The following is a 6,000-nucleotide window of genomic DNA, read 5'->3' on the forward strand; positions in this document are numbered from 1 at the left end:
ATTTACAAATGGTAATATAGATATTACTCTACTAATAAAACAGTGAATACACTTAAGACTTTGGGTAGTTTATTTTGTCCTTATAATCCCTAGGGATATACCATCAAAATATGGTGTTCTAAAGTCATTTGAAATAATTCTTTTGTTTGTGTAGTCATTTTTACTAATCTGATATATAATTTTGTTAGTTTGTTCATTTTCAATATTAGAATTTGCTTTTATTTTTATATACTTTTATTTTAGAATATGTAAAATATTTACGCTGTTTAAAAATCAAACATATAATAAGATATACTCAGGAAAGTCTTCTCCTCACCTCCACAATTGCCCCTGCCATCTTTCTCACTTCACCCCATTTATTTCCTTTTTAAAAAATTTGTAAATTTTGAAATATAAAAAACAGAAAAATGCATAGGAGAAAAATGAACAGCTCAATAAATTATCGCAAAATGAACACCCATGTAACCCAGGTCAAGGAATTGAACATTTCCAGCACCCTAGAAGACTCATTGTGTCCCCCAACCATTTCCTCTGATGTGCTCAAGAAAACATGATTCTATAGTTAAACCAGCTATTTTCTTGTTGTCAGAATGAGAGTGTTTATCTTTTGAGTTTCCTACAACCCAGACAGAAGTGGAACTCCTTCTGTTTGAAGGATAATTTTGCTAGTTATAGAATTCTAGGATGACAGTTATTTTCTTTCAGTACATTTAAGAAGTCATTTCTCTTTCTTCTGGCTTCTATTGTTGCTGTCTTGGACTTAATTATTAGACTAAATGGTGCTCCTTTGAAAATAATCCCTTCCTCCACCACATTCACAGCTGCTTTTAAGAATTTTTCCTTTGTCTTTGTTTTCCTGCAGTTTTGTCATATTTTCTGTCTTAGTTTTAGTTTTTTAATATTTTGCTTAAGATTTGTTGGTAATCTTGAATCAGTGGATCGATATCTTTCAACAGTTTTGGAAAATTTTCAGCCACAATCTTTTAAAATATTGCTTATGTCCTATTCTCTCTCTTCTCTTTCTGGGATTTCAATTAAAATGAATAGTGGACCTCCTCACTGAATCCTCTTGATTTCTTACCCTTTTTTCTGCATTTTCCACCATTTGCCTCTTTGTATTTTTTGGAGGGAAGGGCTAAGTTTCTTGTGACATATCTTCTGGTACACCAGTTCTCTTTCAGCTGGCTCTAATCTGTTATTAAACCTATTCAATTAGTTTAAAATTTTGGTTCTTACATTTTTAAGTTTTAGAATTTCTGTTTGATTCTTTTTCTTTTCAAAGAACCAGTTTTGAGTTTTATTGATTTCTCTGTATTATTTTCCTGTTTTCAATTTTATTGATTTCTCTCTAATTTTAATTATTTGTTTTCTTCTGCTTGGTTCAAACTTAAATTGCTCTTCTTTCTCTAGTTTCCTAAAGTGTGAACTTAGTTTATTGATTTTAGATCATTCTTATTTTCTAATGTATGCATTCATTGTATAAATTTCCTTCTAAGCACTGTTTTCACTTCATGCCACAAATTGTGATAAATTATATTTTATTTTTGTTTATTTCAAAATACGTTAAAATTTCTCTTGCGATTTCTTCTTTGGCCCATGGATTGTTTAGAAAGGTGTTGTTTTCTAGATATGTGGAGATTTTCGAGCTATCTTTTTGTTATTGATTTCTAGTTTAATTCCATTGTGGTCTAAGAATGTATTCTGTATGATTTCTAGTCTTTTAAATTTGTTAAGGTGTGTTTTATGGTGGTCTATCTTGATGAATGTTCCATGTGAGCTTGAGAAGAATGTGCACTGTGCTGTTGTTGGGTGGTATATTCTAAATGTCAATTAGATCAAATAGAATGATTGTTCTGCTCAGGTCATCTGTATCTTTACTGAACTTCTGCTTGCTTGATTTATCAATTTCTGACAGAGGAGTGTTGAAGTCTCCAATTATACAAGTGAATTTTTCTGTTTTTCCTTTCAGTTCTATCATTTTTTGCCTCATGTATTTTGACTTGTGTGATTCTTTTAAAAAATCTTCCATATTACTTTCTGTGGTTTCTAGATCCTTGTCAAAAGTTACACTTTGGCTTTGATATGCTTGAACATAGTAAAGCACAGTTGTTTTGCTTTGCAATCATTGGGTCACTATGGGTCTGTTTCTGTTATCTATTGTGCAGACTATAGTATCTGAAAAATTTTTTGTAGAAATAATTTAAGGTCTTAGAGGATTTTCATTTACTTCTGCAGGTGCCTAAAAGCACTAGCAATCTGATATAACCTTAATACAATTACAAGGACATGCTGCGATCTGAGCAAGGGTAGATTGACTTCCATTTTCCCCTTATTTCTAGAGTTAGCTTCTTGGTCCCAGACCAAAACAGAGAGCAGTTTACTCGAATTCTTCCTTTCACAGGCCTGGACACTGACATCTACTACTCTAGCTGCATAGGCTGTCTAAATCAGCTTTTTGTCTGCTTCTTAAAATGGAGAATTTCCCCAGTCCAAAGCAACTGTGAGCATTGGGTTTACCACCTCTGGATTCTGCTCCTTTCCTGGATCTTGACCTGAGTCAGTTACTCCTCACTCTTTCGCTAGCTCTTTGACCCTTTTTTTTTTTTTTTTTTTTTTTTTTTTTTGCGGTACGCGGGCCTCTCACTGTTGTGGCCTCTCCCGTTGCGGAGCACAGGCTCCGGATGCGCAGGCTCAGCGGCCATGGCTCACGGGCCCAGCTGCTCCGCGGCATGTGGGATCCTCCCGGACCGGGGCACGAACCCGTGTCCACTGCATCGGCAGGCAGACTCTCAACCACTGCGCCACCAGGGAAGCCCTCCTTGACGTTTTTAAGAAGATTTTGGATACTTTTCCATCCAGCTTTTAAGGTATATTAGACACCATTTATTGTCCCATTTTGCATCCTCTTGGGTTACCTTTTAATTCTAGCCATTACTGCAGCCACCAGCTAGATGCAGGTGTAATCTGATACCACCTGCCTTACCTGCACTGCAGATCTTTTGTTTTTGGCCTGGGTCCTCTCTGCTACCACAGCATTAGATATCCTTGGGACTCTGCTCAGACATTCTCATGCATGAAAAACCTGGATATATGAGGAAATTAACATCTTGTAGTGCAACCCTTTATCCGGTGGGGGATGGGCCCATAGGATAAATACTTTCCTTTTCTCTGTCTCAGAGGACAGTTCTGAGGTGCATTGTACATGATGCCTAAGAGAGTCCCCACAAGAACTTACCTCAGTTGCATATAACTCCTTAATGCACCCTTCAATAGCTTTCCAAGCCTTCTGTTTCACCCTTCCCATTCTCTCACTCCTCATCTTGAAATTTAATCCCAATCTACATGACCCCCATGCAAGCCCTTACTTCAGGCTTTGATTTTGGGAGGAATCAGGCTAAGACACGCTGTCTTCAGCAGGGAGAGATAGTATGAATTACGTAGTGCACAATTACCAGAAACAGAAGTTGAGAAAAAAAAAATTAGATCTAGGAGATATTGCAGCATACTTAATATATTGATGAAAATAATCAGGCATGCAGGGGAAAAGAAATGATGTAGGAGAGAATTGCTGTTGTGATGTCCTTGAATAGGCTTTTGACTTTAACCTTTAAGAGTACATCCAGGGACTTCCCTGGTGGCACAGTGGTTAAGAATCCACCTGCCAATTCAGGGGACACGGGTTCGATCCATGGTCCGGGAAGATCCCACATGTAGTGGAGCAACTAAGCCCGTGTGCCACAACTACTGAGCCTGTGCTCTAGAGCCCACGAGCCACAACCACTGAGCCCACATGCCACAACTACAGAAGCCTGCATGCCTAGAGCCCATGCTGCACAACAAGAGAAGCCACTGCAATGAGAAGCCTGCACACCACAATGAAGAGTAGCCCCCGGTCACCGCAACTAGAGAAAGCCCGCACACAGCAACGAAGACCCAATGCAGCCAAAAAAAACCAACGCTCCAGATGTCCCTGCTCCATGCGCAGCATCGTGATTCACTAAGGCAAAACATCTCTAACAAAAACAAAACTCACCTGTATTTGTTCCCTAGGGCTGCTGTAACAAAGTACCACAAACTGGGGAACTTAAACAATAGAAATGTATTGTCTCACAGTTCTGGAGGCTAGAAGTCTAAAATCAGTGTGTTATAAGGGTTTGTTCCTTCTTGGGCTAGAAGGAGCTGTTCCAGGCCTCTCTCTTTGGCTTGTTGGTGGCCGTCTTCTCCTTGTATCTCTTCACGTCATCTCCCCTCTATGCATGTCTGTCTCCAAATTTCCCCTTTTTATAAGGATACTAGTCATACTGGATTAGGGCCCACCCGAATGACCTCATCTTAAATTGACTAATTATATCTGTTAACACTCCTATTTCCAAATAAGGTCATGTTCTGAGGTCCAGGAGATTAGGACTTCAACTTATGAATTTTGGGGGGGACAGGATTCAACCCCTAACACTTGCCAAGGCTTATTAATTCATCCTTCAAGATATCCCTCTTATATGTCCTCTTTCACTCAAGTTCAGGTCCTCGTGTGGCACACTGCACTATTTCGACAGTCTTTCTAGAATGTTGCCACTTTTCTCCTACTCCCTAACGCATCCTCTGCAGGAATGTGAGATTGTTCTTCCTAAGCTCAGCTTTCATTGTGTCACTCCCTCGCTCAACAGACCTTCAATGGCTTCCCATTTTCTATCAAATAATACGATCCAAATCATATACTCTGCCCCTCTATGATAAGAACTAAACTTACCTTCGTTTTAAAAATGCTCATCTTCTTCTCTCTATTTTCTGTCTTGGAAAGAAAGAGGGAATGAATGAGGGGGAAATGTGGGTGCGTAGCAGGGGTTGCCCAATTTAATGAGAACTAGGTACAAATGAATATGACTGGTCTAGTGTTGGGTTTGGGTCCATTCCTGAACACAACGAATAGAGGGGGAGAGGGCAAAAACAGCAGCATGACCAAGAATCGGGGTCATCAAGAACTAGTCACTTAATTTCTCTGGGTTGCTTAAATGGATGAGATGTGTGGCCAAGTCCCAGTTCTTTAGAGAAACTAAATTTTGATATCTGCCCACGTGCTTACACCTCTGATGTATGAGAGTGTGAGTATGAGAGTACCGTGGGAAGTAGAAAGCTTTGCAAATAGGACATTCTGGTATCTGGCTGAGCTGAGCACGAGTGATCAGATGACTCCCTCCCTTGTAAGGTTTTACGCTACCAGGAGCAAACTGGCAAGAGTCAGCAAAACATTTAATGTGTGTACACTTTGACTACAGCACTTCTATGTTGATTCTTGAGCGCACAAAGAGTGAGAGAGCCCTGGCAGGGGCTGTAATAGTGGAGGTGGGAGACCCTCATACAACAGCAGGGTCCAGGCCTGTCTGACATGGAAGGATGGGCAACTAGACCACACAGCATAGCTGGATGTGTGTAAAGAAGGCTGCCATTCCAGCTGTGGTCCCATCCTCGCTTTCCTCACTTCAGGAATGGTCACTGGAAAGAAAACAAGACAGAAGCAGCCTCCGGCAGCAGTGAGGGGCTGTGCTCTCCTCACCGCAACCCTTGTTCTGGTCCCACCTCTCTCACTTTGAAGGCTGTGGCCAGGTCCAAACCCGATCCATCCTGCCTCAGGGCAAGTCACAGAGAGTTTGCATCAAAGTCACTTTAATGATCCAGATTTCGGTCATCCTGGAACTTCCCCTCCAGAGGGCAATGGGGAGGGCACTGGGGCAAAGCAGCTTTGCACTAGGTCTCAATCAGCGACAAGGTGGTGGCCCACAGTGGGGGGCGACTCAAAGAAGCCCTAAAACCAGAAATAAAGGATTGGAACCGGTATGTGGAGAGGTGGCCCTTCCCTCACCTACTCTCCCGCAAATGCTTCAATAACACCCTGATTTGAGTCAGCTCACAGTGACTCAACCCGTCGACTGAGTGCCTGTCCCCTTTGCTCCCACACAGAATTCATAGAGTTCTCATCCGCTGATTTGCCCTTGGGCTCAGGCT

Source organism: Stenella coeruleoalba (assembly GCF_951394435.1).
Source record: "Stenella coeruleoalba genome assembly, chromosome: 6".
In the NCBI taxonomy this organism is placed as follows: Eukaryota; Metazoa; Chordata; class Mammalia; order Artiodactyla; family Delphinidae; genus Stenella; species Stenella coeruleoalba.